The sequence below is a fragment of the Panthera onca genome, chromosome D2 (genome assembly GCF_046562875.1).
Source record: "Panthera onca isolate mPanOnc1 chromosome D2, mPanOnc1 haplotype 2, whole genome shotgun sequence".
Classification (NCBI taxonomy): Eukaryota; Metazoa; Chordata; class Mammalia; order Carnivora; family Felidae; genus Panthera; species Panthera onca.
In genome coordinates this window covers 37,397,526-37,415,058 of record NC_138349.1, presented here as the reverse complement: position 1 = coordinate 37,415,058, position 17,533 = coordinate 37,397,526, and the positions used below count along the sequence as shown (strand labels likewise).

The window sequence follows — 17,533 nt, the reverse complement described above, 5'->3', positions numbered from 1 at the left end:
AAAGAAGGGAAGTGGTACTAAAACGGAGTTTAAAATTTGGGATGCCTGGGTGGCTCAGTCAGTTGGGCGTCTGGCTTCTGCTCAGGTCATGATCTCACAGCTTGTGAGTTCAAGCCCTGCATCGGGGCCCTGTGCTGACAGCCCAGAGCCTGGAGCCTGGTTTGGATTCTGTGTCTCCCTCTCCCTCTGTCCCTCCCCTGCTCGCACTGTCTCTCTCTCTCAAAAACTAAATAAACATTAAAAAACAAAAAACCTGGCTTCAGGGAGGAAATAACCCTTAAACTGAATTTTGAATAATAATGGGATTTCTTTAGGGAAGGTTGAAGGAAATCCATTCAGAAGGAGGGAATGGAGACTCTGTGGGAGGTTTGAAGCCTTCTGGCCTGTTTGGGAATCTGCCAGGAGTTCAACAAGGCTGAAGGACAGCTTTGCAAGGGAGGAGGTGAGCATTTGCAGCTGAAAATGTTAGATGGGTCCAAATCTTAGATGGCTTTCTGCCAGTAGGAAAGAGTTCCTAAGGGTCACGGGAAAACACTAAAAAGTTTTAGGTTATAGAAACACTACCAGACTTGCATTCTGGAAGAATCTCCTGTAGCAGCCTAGCAAATAATTGGGGGAGGAGGTCCGTATGGAGGGAGACCAGATAGAAGGCTATTGGAAAAGTTCAGATCAGCGGTGATAAGGGTCTGAGGAAAGGACATAGCAGTGGGAATGATAGCATTGTGTAGATTCAAGAAACTTTTAAGGGTAGAATCCATAGGACTTGGTGCGCGTTTGGAGGGTGAGGGAGAGGTAAGGCTAGGGTGATTTCTGTTTCCAGTTTGGCCAACTGGTGATGTAGTGGTTTCAACATGCAAGATGAAATCGGCAGAAAAGGACCAAGACCTTCTGCCTATATTCTCTTTGGGTCTTACACTTTAAAAAGGACGACCTTTGGGACGCCTGGGTGGCTCAGTCAGTTAAGCTTCCAACTCTTGATTTCAGCTCAGGTCATGATCTCACAGTTCATGAGATCGAGCCCCACATGGGGCTCTGCGTTGACATCGAGAACCTGCTTGGGATTCTCTCCTTCTCACTCTCTCTCTTCCCCTTCCCTGCTATCTCCCTCTTTCTTAAAACAAATAAAAAGACAAATAAATAGTTTTTTGTTTTTTGTTTTTTTTTTAAAAACCCGATGATCTTCGGGGCACCTGGGTGGCTCAGTCGGTTAAGCATCCGACTTCGGCTCAGGTCACGATCTTGCAGTCTGTGAGTTTGAGCCCCGCGTCGGGCTCTGTGCTGACAGCTTAGAGCCTGGGGCCTGCTTCGGATTCTGTGTGTCTCTCTCTCTATGCCCCTCCCCTGCTCACACTCAGTCTCTCTCTCTCTCTCTTTCTCTCTCAAAAATAAACATTAAAAAAATTTTTTTTTAAAAATTAAAAAATGATGATCTTTTAAAAATGTAGATCTGATCCTGACATTTTTGTACCTAAATTCCTATGTGGGTGCTCCACAATTCATAGCATTCTAAACTCTTTAGCAGGGTACATCCAGGTCCTTCATACACTGCCTGCTTCAGCCTTAATCTCCTGCCACTCACGTTTACTCCCTGTGTTTCTGTGAGTTGTGAGTTCAAGCCTCATGTTGGGTATAGAGATTACTTAAAAAAAATAAAATCTTTAAAAAGAATTCCTAGAACTTTAGCTGCCAGGATAATATTGCCCCAATATGAACTTCCTTACTTCATTGTTGCTTTTGTTATAGGTGTTGGTGCCTTGTTTAGAGATTTGCCACAAGGCCACCTCGTACAAGAGGTATAGGAGACTATTTTGAGTGTGGTGTTATTTTCGATTACAGTGATTTTCCATACTGCCTTCTGCATGGTCCTAAGAGCAGAGCTGCCTGAGGGAGTCAGAGGCCACCACGAACAAGCAAAAGCTGCTCTGGTGAATGAACGGTGTTAGAGTGAGGTTCTGATGACCCCTTCTTCAAAGCCTCAATCTTTTCCTCTCTTCAGAAAACTCAGCAACTACTACGTAGCAGGCCCCAAGCTAAGTACCGGGGATATACTCTTGAACAAAACCAAAGTCCCTACCCTTGTGTAGACTACAGAAGAGGCATGCATTAAGCACATAATCACCCGAAAAGCAAGTGAGGAAAAGGTAAGACTTCCAGTGCCATGAGGACACACACCAGGGTGACCTGGCCTAGTTTTAAGCTTTAGCAGAGGAAATGGTATTCGAGCTGAATTCTAAATATTGAGTAGAAGCTAACCAAGGTTGGGGTGAATTTAGAGAAGGCATCCCTAGCCCGTTCTTTCTACATCATAAATTTAGTAGGCATTCCATAAATACTTGCTGAATGAAAGAATGAATTGGCCCTGTCCCTCTCAATAGGACAAATCAAATGTAAGGAAAATTAATCACTGGAATGAATCATTGGAAAGGTTTAGGCCACTTCTTTCCTCTTTAATGTTCTTTTATATTGGTTGCTCTTCTCTCTGATGATGGAGTATTTTCTACCCAATATTCTTGTTGCCTATTTAAGTTTCTCTTTGGTTTGGTTTTGTTCTTGGTCAACAGAGATGGAAAAATATAGCATCAGCACCACCAATAATAACTGTTTATACATGAATGGAATATACCCCGCATGAGCAAACTTCCTGTCAGTCACTAATATTTTTTGAGCACCTACTAATTATGATTTGGTGAAGGGGGATAGGGTTGGGCTGCTAGAAATGTAACAGGCTATAATCAGAGTAACCCCAAGTATTGGGCATAATTTCAGGAATGGAGCTGGGTTTAGCAAAATTATAATACTCTTATTATCTAACACTTATTGAGTCCTCACAGGCCATATGCTACATACACAGGCCATGTACTAAGCACATTATAAGTGTTATCTTGTTAATCAGCACAGTAGGCATGTGTGTTGGGTACTATTATTCTCCTCATATTCCAGATGAGGGAAGGAAACTGAGAGAAGCTCATGAACTTGCCCAAATTCACACAGCAGAAACGTGGAACTGGCATTTGAACTCATGTTTAGGTGGCTCTAGAAACTGCACACTTCATAACTCAACCGTAGTGCCTCCCAAAAGTCAGTGTATTACTCTCATTACTCAGAGTTTACACCGTGGTTGCAAACGTCCGCGCTAATACTCCGCTACCTGCACAACAATGCCTTTCATCACAATTGTTGGGTCTCCTTATTTCTCATTGTTTCTTTGCAGTCTCAATTAAGTCTTGTTCACACAAGAACATTTCCCCCTGTTAAAAAACGTCCTAGCTACAACAATCTCTATTTTGTAATTTATTCAACAAATATGTTTAAATGATGCTACCATGGGCAAGCCACTGTTCCAAGGCAGTGAGGTTACAGTGATGAACAATGCAAAAAAAAAAAAAATGTCCCTCCTTTCACGGGGTATACATTCTTCTGGGCAGGGAGAAAGGTGGGGACAGGGGAAGACAGAAAATAAACAAGTAAATAAATACAGGCTGTGTTAAGTAACATAAAAATTGAACAAAATGATGTGAAAGAGAGTAACTGGAAGAGGGGGGCCAGTTTAGATTGGGGAAGTTGAGGAAGCCACAACTGATGCTGGTACCTGAAGGTAGAGAGATTAAGATGCGAACTGTCATGTAAAGAGATTTGGAAGAACATTCCAGCATATGGAAGAGGAAAAGTGTGTGTGTGTGTGTGTGTGTGTGTGTGTGTGTGTGTGTGTACATTTCTCCATAACCAAGTTCCAGTATTTGGAGGATACTGGTGACTAGGATGTATGCACCTTCCTTAGAGAAGGATAGCAGTGTCAGGGAGAGTTTTATATTAGGGTCCCAGTGTTCAGGACACTCAGATTTGTTATATAGGCTCCCTTGTTTTCCAGAGGAAGTCCCTGCTGAATAGTGAAGTTTCTTCAGCCGCAAATAATAAGTCACTTTAACTCCCTTCAACATAAAGTGAATTCACACAGAGAACTAAGAGGATAAAAATCCCTTGAAAGGCTGAAAGAGCAGGGTCCAGGCTGGGCTCCCAGTAATGACGCTCAGGATTCCACCACAGAATACGCTTACTCAGGGAACAGTGATTCGGGAGCTGCCGCTTCTGATACAACAGTAAACCAAGAAATCAGGGAGTCATTGCTACTATTGCCAGTTCCAGGACTGGCTGGCTCAGGCTAAATCTACACCGCAAAATGCATGCCCGTATTCTGTCTCTCCAAAGCCATGACATCCAAGATAATACGTTCAGATCTCTGCTGCCCCAGAACTGCCTAGCTGATAAAACAGCAGAAATGCAGCTTCCTTTTCAAGCTGGCCTTCTGGATGTTGCCCAAGTGCATCTGCTTGGCCAGAGCTAGACTACGTACGGGATCCAAGCTCTAAGGGACTCTGGGAAATGAAGTCTTCAATTTTCTCACTTCTAGCATGTAATAGGGCATATTACAAGGGGTTGAAATGGAGTTGAGTGAGACCATCTATTTACCTGTCACAAACCTCAATAGAAAATTTTGATAATTAGGTAGCACAGTGTTCGAAGAAAGCCAGTGTGACTCTTGACCTCAGGGCCATGAGTTCAAGCCCCATGCTGGGCATAGAACCTACTTAAAAAAAAAAAAGAAAAGAAAACCACAGATCCAAAATAAAGTCACTTATGCTATAGGCTTGACACCTAACCTAACTACAGTTTCAACCTCTCTCAGAAATGTAGTCTTAACCAGTCAGTCAGGAATTTTCTGGTAAGCACCAATAAAGTAATTTGTCACAGGGACCTTCTCCATTCCCCACAGAAAGCTGAGGTAATTCACCTGATAAGACCCACCATCCCTCCCGCTAAGGGAAGGTGACCTTTTCTTTTTGTGAACAGCTTCTTGCCCCACCCTTTTTCCTGTAAAAACCCTCCATTTTGTACACTCCGCAGAGCTCCGTTTCTACTTGCTAGATGGCATACTGCCCAAATCATGAATTGCTTAATAAAGCCAACTGGATCTTCAAATTTACCTGGTTGAATTTTGTTTTCTAACAACGGTTTGCCCAGAATTTTTCTGCATCCCGGGAACGCCCTCAGGCCCAGGGAAATTAGGACAGTTGGTCACTCTGTGAGGTAGCCAGGCTTGAAGCTCCCTGTAAATTCCTTTAGAGGGTCTGAAATGGAAAGCAGGAGTAAGCAAGTGATAACAGAATGATGACTGTGTTACAGTGTTGAGTTCTAGCTCTAAAGTCACTCAGACATGAGTTTGAATCCCAACTCCTCCTCTTAGTAGCTGTATGGCCTTGGCCAATTTACCTCTCAGCCAATTTCTTCTTCTATCCAGCACTTTCCAGTAGAATTCTGTGATGAGGTAAAATGCACTGGATCTACATGGTGGTAGTCACTATTCAGATGTGGTTTTTGAGTAGTCAGTATATGGCTAGTGTGACTAAGAAACTGGATTTTAAATTTAAGTTAATTTGCATTTTTATGTAATTATTTTTGAAACCACTTTATTGAGGTATGATTGACATATAAAAAAGCTACCCATATTTAATGTCCACATCTTGATGAGTTTGGAGATAAGTGTAGACCCATGAAACCATTACTACAATCTATGCTATAAACTTATCCATCACCTGCAAAAGCTTCCTTCTGCCCTCTTTATTATTATGATGATGATGACTATCATTTATCATGTGGTAAGAACACTTAACATAAGAACCACCTTCTTGGCAAATGTATAAGTATGGATACGGTATTTATGCTGCAACATCTATGCCATACATCTCTAAGACTTATCTTGCTTAACTGTAACTTCGTACCCTTTGACTAACACTTTCCTATTTCCCTCTCCTCCTGGCCCTGGCAATTGCCGTTCTATTCTCTGTTTATGTGAGCTTCGATTTTAGGTTCCTCATAGAAGTGGCATCATGTAGTATTTGTCCTGTGTCTGGTTTATTTCACTTCGCATAATGTCTTCTAGGTTCATTTGCTGTTGCAAATGGCAGGGTTTCCTCTTATATAAAGCTGAATAATGTCCCATTGTATCTGTGTGCAACATTTTTTAATCCATTTGTCTGCTGATGGACATTTAGTTTGTTTCAATGTCTTGGCAGCTGTGAAGAGCACTGTGGTGAACACAGGGGTGCAGAGAGCTCTTTAAGATCCTGATTTTGATTCCTCTGGATACGTACCCAGAAGTGGGATTGCTGGATTATATGGTAATTCTGTTTTTAACTTTTTGAAGAACCTCCACATTGTTTTCCATAGTAGTTATACTACATTAATTGAAATAGCAACATGTGGCTACTGGCTACGGTATTGGACAGCACTGTATATAATGTATACAATGGAGATAATAGACGTGCCCACCTTTATTTATTCAACAAATACCTATTGAGTATCTTCTGTGTACATCTGCAGGTATTGTGCTAGGGAAAATGTCATGAAGCTCACAGCCCAGTGATGCAGTTCAGACTCTTAACAAATGGGCAAATAAAATAACCACAGTTTCTGGTTGGTAGTGTAAAGGAAGTAAACAGGATAGAGTTCCGCAGAATAATAGGGGGCTATATTCTTTAGATAGGGCACCAGGGGAAGCCTCTTGGAAGAGATGATGAATGACTCAAACTTTGTCTGCCATCATCATCAAGCTCAGGGTGGCCATGTGACATAACTCTGGCCAGTGAGACAGACGTGGAAACTGGCCAAGTGATGTTTCAAGAAAGCTTTAGTTTTTCTCATAGAAAAGGAAATGGTGAACCAATGTAAGGACACTCCCAAAGGTCAGAGATGGGACCATTTGAGCATCAATATGGAGAATTGCAATGTATGTCAAAATATGTCAAATATGTTTAAATCTATAAGTTCATAAAGACAATTTTTTTATTTTTTATTTTATTTTTTTGAGAGACTCCTTAAAAAGTTTTTTTTTAATGTTTATTTATTTTTGAGATATATGTAGAGAGAGAGCAAGCAGGGGAGGGGCAGGGAGAGAGGGAGACACCGAATCTGAAGCAGGCTCCAGGCTCTGAGCTGTCAGCACAGAGCCTGATGCGGGGCTGGAACCCATGAACCACGAGATCATGGCTTGAACCAAAGTCAGACACTCAACTGACTGAGCCACCCAAGCGCCTCCATAAAGACAATTTTTTAAAAAAGGATCCCTGAGTGGTCATCATTGGAGGGTGCTAGTGAGTCAACTCATTATTTTGAAAACTAGCAAACTAAAGAAAAGAATCAAGTATTTTACCTTTCCTTTATTGTCTGTATCCATTGGGTAACCTAATAATAGGGGGAGCAAGTTTCTCTTTATAAAAGTATTCCAACTAATAAATGAAGACAGAATGATTGAATTAATGTACCAACATTTTATAACCTAATGAATTCATGGATCTAGACATTAATCATCAAAACCTGCTAATATTACAAAAAGAGAGACAATCAGATATTAGGTGACTCCAGACAGCAGAACACATCACCTCCTACAAAGCAGTCTTGCCAAACAAACAAGCAAGCCAACACACAAACAAATGAACAAAAGCTACAGTAACAAAAAACCAAGACTGAGTCTAATGAAACCTGTAGATCCAATTGTGAGTTTATAAGACACAGAAGACAGAGGATACCATCAGGATGAAATCAGGAAAATCTAGATTGTGGGAAACTCTGGGGACAAATGACTTGATTTCTCAAAAATAAATGGAGAGGAAAAAAAAAAGATAAAAGGGGATCCTATAGATTAAAAGACATCAAGAACACATCATGGCAAGTATTGGTCTTATTTGGATACTTTTAACTATAAAAAATACGACTCTTCTGGGACAATTGGAAATTTGAAATCCAGATATTTGATGATAGCCAGGAATTGTTCATTTTTTGTGTGGTAATGGTATCGTGGTTATATTTAAAAAAGGAAAAGCTTTGTCTTCTAGAGATACATAGCAAAACATTTTGGGAAAAAATAATACAACGTCTGCGACTTGCTTCAAAATAGTAAGTGGAAAGGGAGAAGTGTGTGGGGAGGCGAAACAAGACTGGCTACGAGTTCATAATTATTGTGGCTGCATGATGGATCCATGAGGGGGGCTGTTATATTATTCTATTTTTTATGTTTGAGATTCTGTGTAATGAAAAGTTAGAAAAGAAGTAGGCTTTGCCCCCAAGCTCCCCTTCTTCTGCCTGGGATATGGAGTGACGGCCTTAAAGTGTAGCAGCCATCTTCTGACCATGAGGCAGCAAGGATGAGGCCAGACACGGGAGGTCAGCATATGAAGGATGGTAGAGATGAAATCTAGGGAGAGGCCAAGTTCCTCTGATCTCATGGAGCTGCTGTGCCAGCCCTAGAGTACGGACTTCTGGAAATTCTGTTATAAGAGAAAAACTTCCATGTGTATTAGCCTTTCTTAGATGAGGTTCTTTTTATTTGCTGGCAAGAAAGACCATTCATAACCGATAAAGTTCCAAAATATGAGAAGGTGCGATCTAGGTGCCTTCTGTCTAGTAAGACAGAGGGCACCACGGTCAAAAGGCCATGGGATAGGAATGTTTGGAACTTCCAGAAGGCCAGTGTGCCTGGAGCATCACAAGGGAGAAGAGTGGGTTCAGATGAGGTTGAAGGTGTAGGCAGGGTTTGGGGGCCAGAGGCCTGGCAGTCCATAGCAAACAGTCTGGATTGTTCTAAGCATAATGGCAAACTACTGACAGTTTTGAAGTGGACAAGTGACAGTAACTGATTTATTTATGTTGAGAAAGAGAACTCTGGATGTTACGTAGGGAATGGGGAGGAGCAGGGGCAAGAGGAAAAGCAGGGAGGGATCCAACAGGAGGGAGCCGTTCAGATGAGAGTGATGGGAGTATGGCTTCAGAGATGGACAGAAGGGGACCGTTCTGAGACCTATTTTGGAAGTAAAATTAACAGAAATTATTAGACTAATGTAGGGAGTTAGGAAAAGGAACAGGTCTAGGATACTTCTGGTTTCTTGATTTAAGCAAGAGAGTGGAATTGGAAGAGGTAAGCTTCAAAGTAGTTACATGAACTAGGCAGGCAGATACGTGAGTCTGGAGGTGGATAAGAGAGGCCTGAACTATAGATACACATTTGAAAGCATCAGCATAATATTGTATTTCAAGTTCGTGGTGGATGAGGTCATCTAGGGAAACATGTAGGAATAGAAGAAAAGAGGAGCCAGGATCGAATCTTGAGAAGTATCAACATTGACACATGGTGTTGAGAAAGGAAAGAAGACTGAGGATGGAGACCCCCACAAAAGAAGGGGAAGGCCAGGAGATTATGGTTTCACTGGAAGTAGGAGAGGAGAATATTTCAGAAAGTCCAAGCTAGCCTGATGCTGCCGAGAAGTGGAAAGGAGAACAATGAAGTAGACATTGCTGTTAACAATAAAAAACCATTGGCGACTCTGACAAAAACAATCTCAGAGGAGTGGTGAAGCTGGAATCCAAATCCGAGTGAGCTAGTGAGTGCAGAGGTGATGGAGTAGAGATGGGGTCTGTGGAAACTTCGAGAGTCTGCCAGAAAGGGAGCAGAGAAACAGGGCAGTGCCTGGAGGGAGTGCAGGGCTCAAAGGAAGGTTTCCAAAGATGGGAGATAGTGGAGCCTATTTGAGTGCTGACAGAATGATCAGTGGAGAGGGGAAAGATGAAGGGATCTAGAACACAAATGGATGGGCAGGCCTGCAATGGGAGGAGGGGCCCTTCCTCCACTGTTGAAAGAGGAAAGGAGAAGTAAATGCAGATGCAGGGAGCAGTTTAGGTTTGATGACCGAAAGAGGAGGTAGCTTCCTTCTCTTTTATCCGTGAAACCTGCGGTGAGGTCATCAGCGAAGAGTGAAGAGAACAAGGGTCTGAGGGAAGTTTGAGGAAGGATGTGAATGTAAAATAGCGCAACATCCAATTTACATCTGAAACTGCCAGGCAGTGTTGAGCAACCACCTGAGGATGGTGATAAGGAATTTGAAGTCATTTTTGATGCTCAGTAAACAGTAGCTGTCATTATTACGGAATGCCAGGGAGATAAGGCTCATTTAACCCTGAAAGCACACTTACTAAGTTAGGTGTTACTGTCCTCATTTCAAAGAGGAGAAAATCCAGGGCCTCCACATTCATTAAGCTGCTCAGAATTATACGACCAGTTTAGGTGATGGGGCTGGGGTTTGACCCCAGGTTGGGTTACGGTGAAAGCCAGCGTTTTCCCTCCTCTATCAGGCGGAGGTAGCCCTGTAGCATAGGCAGCCGAGTGGCTGGAGCGCCCTCCAGCAGTCCGAGGAGCGCCAGCTTTCACGGATCACCCCTGGTCCTCTGGGGGTAAAGCAGAGGAAGAAAACTGCCAGGATAAGCCTTCAGCAGCCACTGCTGCTGCTGCTCTGAGAGGTCACACGTGTGACTCTGGATCAAATCCTTGCCAATGGTGAGCAGCTGCTTTTACATGGGAGCCAAGTCAGCGGCTAGGTAGAGGAGGAAGAGCACTGATTTTCAGCCAGTGATTCTCATTCAAACGATCTTTTTCAAATTTCAGGGTGGATAAAAAAAAAGGTTTTGTTTGTTTAGCAGCAGTAAACAGCATGTGTTATGCTCTTAATTTTGTGGATCTGGAGTTTGGACAGCACTCAGGGGAAACAGCTCGTCTATTCATGATGACGCCTAAGTGGCTGGGATGGCTCAAATGACCATAGATGGCCGGGCTGGTTTAACTGCGGCCATACATCTGAGGCCTGACTTCGGGTTACAGTTTGTTTCTTCCGTTATTCCTCCACACATGTCTCCTGGAGCTAAAATGTCCAAGGTAGCTCCTTCATTTCCATGTCTGGCACCTAGGTTGGGACGGCTGGAGCAGCTTGGGCTGATCGTCACTCTCCACAGGATACCTCTTCTGGGCTAGCTTGGGCTTCCTCACAAGAGTCACAGAGCAGTCAGACTTACATGGTGGCTGGCTTCAAAAATGTATATTCGTACGGCTCAGTGTTAACCTACTTCATGGCATAAAGGAGTGTCATTGAGAGGACTGGTGCTGTAATTTGGCCACTAAGTCATTAATACTTGGACATTTTGAGAAGCAACATCGAAGGGTTTTCCGTTCTTTCATCCTAAAATTAGATCAAGGGCTATATTGTGAAGTTAGGCCAGCTGCCAGCCGAGGCAGATTCATACCAGTTTGCCCCTTCTTGCACTTCTCCTGCAGCCATCCTCAGCCTTCAGAGTACTTGACCCCATCTGCCTGATCCTGTATCAGCTGGGATGGCCCGAGGCCTCGACACTTTCACCTCTTCAGCACAAGCTATGTCATGGTAAGTAAAGTTGTTATTGGACATATGAAGATCCAAAAAACGTCATCTTGTAATGTATCTTTAAATTCTACTCATAGGGATTTATCTGAAGCCAAATTCAAAATAAGGAAAATAAGCTATACATACAATTGTGTATTACGGTGCCATCTATATCAGAGAGAGTGATGGAGAGAGGGAGGGAAGGATAGACAGATTACAAGTAACCTATGCATATGGCAATAAAGAATGGCTTATTTCTTCAAGAGGTCGTTCAGTGTAGTGATCAGGAGCATGGAATCACACTGCCTAAGTTCAAATCTTGACCCTGTCACTTACTAGCTTTGTAATGATTTGGGGCAACTTATTTAACTTCTTCAGTCTTCTTATCTTTAAAATGGTAATAATAATAATAATAATAATATCTACCTTATAAGGTTGTTTAGAGGATTAAATAGATAATATGTGGAAAGCGATTTGAATAGTGCCTGGAAATAGTGAATTAGCACAGTAGGTATAATTTTTATTTCTTATTTTTATTATTTTTGTAACGTTTATGTATTTTTGAGACAGAGAGAGAGAGAGAGAGAGAGAGAGGAGGAGCAGGGGAGGGGCAGAGAGAGAAGAAAGGGAGACACAGAATCCAAAACAGGCTCCAGGCTCCCAGCTGTCAGCACACAGCCCGACACGGGGCTCGAACTCACAAACCAGGAGATCATGACCTGAGCTGAAGTCAGATGCTTAACCGACTGAGCCACCCAGGCGCCCCAGTAGTTATAAATCTTAAGTTGCTGAAATGACATTTCCTGGGACGTACTATGTGCCAGATGCTGAAGTGCTGGAAGCTGAAGACAGCAAATTCCTACTCTGGGGAGAGAGGTAGGCGTAGAGCATGCATGGGAAGTACAATACAAAATGGAGATATGTACGAAGGTATCTAGGAGTATGGAGGTGGGAGTACCTCCCTCCTGGGGAGGATAGGAGATGCTCCTCCAATGGAGGCAATGTTTATGCCAAATCTTAGAGGAGAGGTAGGAGTTTGCCGAGTGGACAGGAGGGGGCAGTGTGGGTGAGTTATTCTGGGCAGAGTAAACCCCACACGCTATGTTGTGTGCATTTCAGTGAACACAGGGGATATGGAGTGGGGTAGGGGACAGGGGGTTAATGAGGCTGAAAATGCAGGCAAGAGCCCAGCCTGAAGCGGTCTGTGAGCCATTGGAGTGGTTTGGCCTCTCATGCATAGTTGGTTGGGAATCACTGAAGACACCAGTTTCAGGCCTGTCTGCTGTGTAGAGGATGGATTGCTACACCACAAAAAGCAAGGGCACCAGTTAGAAAACATTTGCAGTAATTTAGGCAAGAGAGTACGTTGTTCTGAACTAGGGTAGTGACAAGAGCAACATAGGTATAGCTCAGCTTTCTGGCGTGGGTGTCTGAGCGGATGGAGGAATGTGGTCGGTTAGGTGGAATGTCATGTATTTCTCAAAATGATCACAGTGAAAACTATGTAGCAATATGGAAAAATGTTAACTGATGAAAGCAACCTACTAATCGTGTCTGTACCATTTACGACTGTAAATCAAGCAAACATACTCAAAGATGAGGTGAAGAAGGGATATGAAATAATCAAATAGTTTGCTTTCTTAGGCTATTAGGATTGTGGATGCGATCTTCCTTTGTTATTAATTTATAGAAATGCTCTTGTAACTTTGAAGAAAAAATAGTATACAAAAACTATAATGAAATATTGTGCTTGGAATTTTGCCTTTGTTTTAGATTTCCTTTAATTCCTGAATTAGTTTTTTGGTAAGAGCTTAGTGGAGACATAATTCATATACCATACAATTTATCCATTCGAAGGGTACAATTCAATGGTTTTTTAGTATATTCACAAAATTGTGCAGTCATCACCAAAATCAATTTTAGAACATTTTTACCACCCCAAAAGGAAACCTCATACCTATTTGCAGTCACTCCCCATTTCCCCTTAAACCCCAGCCCTAGAGAAACACTGACCTACTTTCCATCTCTATAGATTTGCCTATGCTGGACATTTCATATAAATGAAATCATATAATATGTGGTCTTTTGTGACTGGTTTCTTTTTATCCGTACGTTTCTTTTCTTGGCTGAATAATATTCCACTGCAAGGATATACCATGTTTTACTTACCCATTTGATAGTTGATAGACATTTGGGTTGTTTCCACTTTGGGGCTATTATGAATAATGCTACTATGAATATTTATGTACAAGTTTTTGTGTGGGTGTATGTTTTCATTTCTCTTGAGTATGTACTGACTCAAAACATAAAAATGTAAATGGGCACCAGGGATAATTTGGGGGTCAATGGATATATTCTGTATCATGATTGTGGCAGTGGTTACTTATCTATATATATTGGCCAAAACTCATTGAATTGTACACTTACTTACCTTAATGAAATTAATTGTATTTAATTTATATCTCAGTAAAGCTGACCCGCAAAATAAAGGATAGAATGGTGGGAAGATAGATTTGGAGCATATTAATATGTATAATGTTTTACATCATATGATGCTTTTCTGTATACCAGTATTTCATATTGTCTCATTAAAACCAATCAACCAACCAAACAAAAACTATGATCATTCCAATAGGCCAATGAGATAAGGAAGAAGGTATGTGTCCATCTGAGAGACGAGAAAAATAGAACCGCAGAAGTCAGTTAAGTGGTTTGCCCAATATCACAGAGCTGCGAATTAGCAGTGGCAGACTGTGTTCCACCTTTCATTTCTGCAGTTTTCAAACACTTAATCAAATTTGCTTACAAAAATTGAAGGAGAAGGAAGCTACATCTGAACAGATTTCATATTTGGACATAAGAATAAAGTTCCCCCACATGCTGGCTCTTCCATGACCTAGAATAAAAATAAAAAAGTGGTGACTTTAATCACAACAAGGAGAACAGCATCTCTGAGAAGCAAGAACATTTAAAAATGTCCCACCTTTGACTGCAATGCTCTTTTAAGTTGCTCTAACCCTTGAGCTTTGATTTTACTGAGAATAGAGTGTTCTACATCTCTTCCTTAGAGTTTCTGCATGTCCTACACTTTCGTGTGCTCAGATCCTTTGCCTGTGGCCTGCCTACCCTGCTCAGTAAGGCAGGTGGACTGGCTCCTGTAAGGCTGTCTTTCTCAGGCCCCTGAGTCACTTGGATTCCAGCTGGCATTAGCCATTGGGCGGCACTAGTGATGGAATGGTAGAATCTTACTCTCCTTTCCTTGGGTGGCATCTCCAAAACTGCTGCCCTTCTTCCAAAGGCTCCAGCACCTTTGGGGGATGTGCTTGCCTTGACTGCCTCTTCTGCTGGGTGATCATAACTCCTGGGCTCCAATTAAACCACCTTTTCCCTGTTTTTCAGTCTAAGGGTGGTGGTGGCTTTGTGCTGTCTGTGTTGCTTCACTGTCCTCAGATTAGCTTCTCTGCCTCTTCCTCTTTCTCTCACCGTGGAGTCTCTCTTCTAAACACCCATGGTGGTTTCTCTTTGCTTGGTTGAACCTTGGATGAGAGACTGTCTCTGATCTTGACTCAGGATTGGACCTAGGCTTTACCCACTTTAAGGCTTTACCTACTTCATTTGGTATCCTTTTCTAGCCCACCCCTTGGGCACATTCAGTTATGACATCCATTATTCCATTATGGGCAGGTATATTTGTATTCTGAAGGCAACCTTTAGAAAATTAAAATTTATTTACCAAATTGGCTGGTCAGAAATCATCCAACGGAAATAATGTATTTAATGGATCTTGAATCTCTGAATAAACATTTATAGCTGCCCATTGTTGTATAACATTTAGCATGTTAAATTAGTACGGTGGAGATTTTCTTAGCATAATTAACACTAGTTTCTGTGTAATAAATAATTCCAAATCTCAGTGGCCTAATACAATAAATATTTATTTGTTGTTCACAAAGAGTTCAATGTAGTCAGCTGGGGGTTTCTGCTCTGTGCAGTCTTTCAGAACCTAGTATTGCCCTAGATGTTGACATCAGTCTCACTGAGGGGAGACAAAAGAGAGCACAGAGGATTGTGGGCTATGGACTAGGCCTAGGAGTATCAGATAGCTTTTTCCCTATCTCATTGGTCAGAACTCAAGCCAAGTGGCCCCCCTCTAATGGCAGGAGAAGCTGAGAAATGTAATTTAACTTAGTACCTAGGAGAAAAAAAAAATGAGCTTGGAAAACACATGGTCAGTCTGCTACAATTCGCCCTCTGGCCAATGAATTTCCCTTTTACTCTTCCTCCCATATATAGAGTAGATCCCTTTCCACCCTACCCCTGAGAATGTTATCCAAAGTCACTGAATCCTGCTAAAAGCCTTGGGAGATGCTCAGGCATCTCCATCTGGTACACATGTGGTTCTTTTTGGTTGTGTAAAAGCTAAAAAAAAAAAAAAAAGAGCTATCTGTCCCCTTCTCCTTTCTCATTCCCAAATATACAGTAGCAAGCAGAGACAAATAACCTCAGTGTCCTATTTGGAAAGGGAAGAAATGAAAGACATAAAGTCAACACTGGTCCAAAGCTATAGAGCAGGCATTCCTTTCTCTGACCAGGAACTGTTCTGAAATGTCTTTGATTGTACTCTGTTTCTATGATAGGAATTATTTCATCCATACTAGATGTTTGCCCTGCCATACAGATGGGGCCTTCAAATAAAATTTGTCTCTGCCAATATTTTTATTTTGGGAAAGATCCCTTTTTTTAAAACATTTTTTAAAAATGCTTGTTTATTTTTGAGAGAGACAGAGCATGAATGGGGTGGGGCAGAGAAAGAGGGAGACACAAAATCTGAAGCAGGCTCCAGGCTCTGAGCTGTCAGCATGGAGCCCGACCTGGGGCGTGAACTCACGAACCAGGAGATCATGATCAGAGCTAAAGTCGAATGCTTAACCAACTGAGCCACCCAGGCGCCCTCCCCCCTTTTATAAGGTTACCATTTGAGCCATTTTATTTTAAATTGTTTTTTTAACGTCTATTCATTTTTGAGAGGGAGAGAGAGACATGGCGAAGGAGGGGAAGAGAGAGAGACACACACAGAATCTGAAGCAGGCTCCAGGCTCTGAGCTGTCAGCATACAGCCCGATGCAGGACTCGAACCCACGAACCCATGAACCCACGATCTGAGCCGAAGTCGGATGCTTAACCAACTGGGCCACCCAGGCGCCCAGGGAAGATTTTTCTACATAGTTAAAAGAGGGGCAAAAGTTTCTCTTGAATGGTGCCTGCGTGGCTCAGTCAGTTAAGCGTCTGTTGATTTTGGCTCAGGTCATGATCTCATGGTTAGCGAGTTTGGGCCCTGTGTCAGGGTCTGTGCCGACAGTATGGAGCCTGCTTGGAATTCTCTCTCTCTCCCTCTCTCTCTGCCCCTCGCCTGCTTGTGCACCTGCGCCCATGCGCGCATGCTCTCTCTCTCTCTCTCAAAATAAATAAATTAATTAAAAAAAAAGTTTCTCTTGAGCCCACAAGGTCTTAATTACCTTCAGCTCAAAACAGTCCACATGCTAAAGTGGCACATTTTGGGGAAGACTTGTCCTGAACTGCTTCATTACAATAACAATTATAACAATAACTAAAATTCACTGAGCATTTATCATGTGCCAGACACTATGCAAAGTGCTTTATATTTATTATATTCATTATAAAAACTCTATATGGTAGACTCCATAATTTCTACTTTACCAATAAGGGAATTAATGATCAGAGAAGTTAATTTGCTTAGAGTCACACAGCTAATACCCAGTGGAGCTAATATTTGAATTTAGGTCTGTCTGACTGCAAAACTCCTGCTCTTGGTCAGTAGATTATACACTCAGATTGCAAGGTGTTTCTCACCTACTTCTGGGGAGTCTTTCCAAATTTAATTCTAAAGCTGAAATCTTGGGGTGCCTGTGGCTCAATTGGTTAAGCGTCCAACTTCTGTTCAGGTCACGATCTCACAGTTTGAGAGCTTGAGTCCCACGTCAGGCTCTGTAATGACAGTGTGGAGCCTGCTTTGGATTCTTGGCCCCTCTCCCACCGTCAAAAATAAATAAATAAACATTAAAAAGTAAAGTTGAAATCTTGACCTCACTATTTGGCCAATACCACACTGATAATTTCTGTAGGTAAGAATCACCAATGGGTGGTAAAATTGGTGGGACAAAGTTTGATAAGAAACAGGATATAAGTATGTTTTTAAAGTATCTCAACACAAGATATTTATTAATTATAAAGAGAGTAAGAGTAACTTTATAGTGGAGAAACAAGGCACAGAGCAC

At 42.1% G+C, this 17,533-nt stretch overlaps 1 protein-coding gene across 2 annotated transcripts in view; it reads right to left on the bottom strand.

Moving 5' to 3' along the window:
• Positions 1-17,533, bottom strand: part of PANK1 (pantothenate kinase 1) — a 101,430-nt gene that overhangs the window by 56,865 nt on the left and 27,032 nt on the right. The window contains exon 3 of one of the 2 annotated variants that reach the window (XM_078434578.2): positions 4,983-5,126. The exons of the other annotated variant lie outside the window; for it this stretch is intronic. The gene's annotated coding sequence lies outside the window, so the exon portion shown is untranslated. The remainder of the gene's footprint in view (positions 1-4,982; positions 5,127-17,533) is intronic. 2 annotated transcript variants of the gene reach the window in all.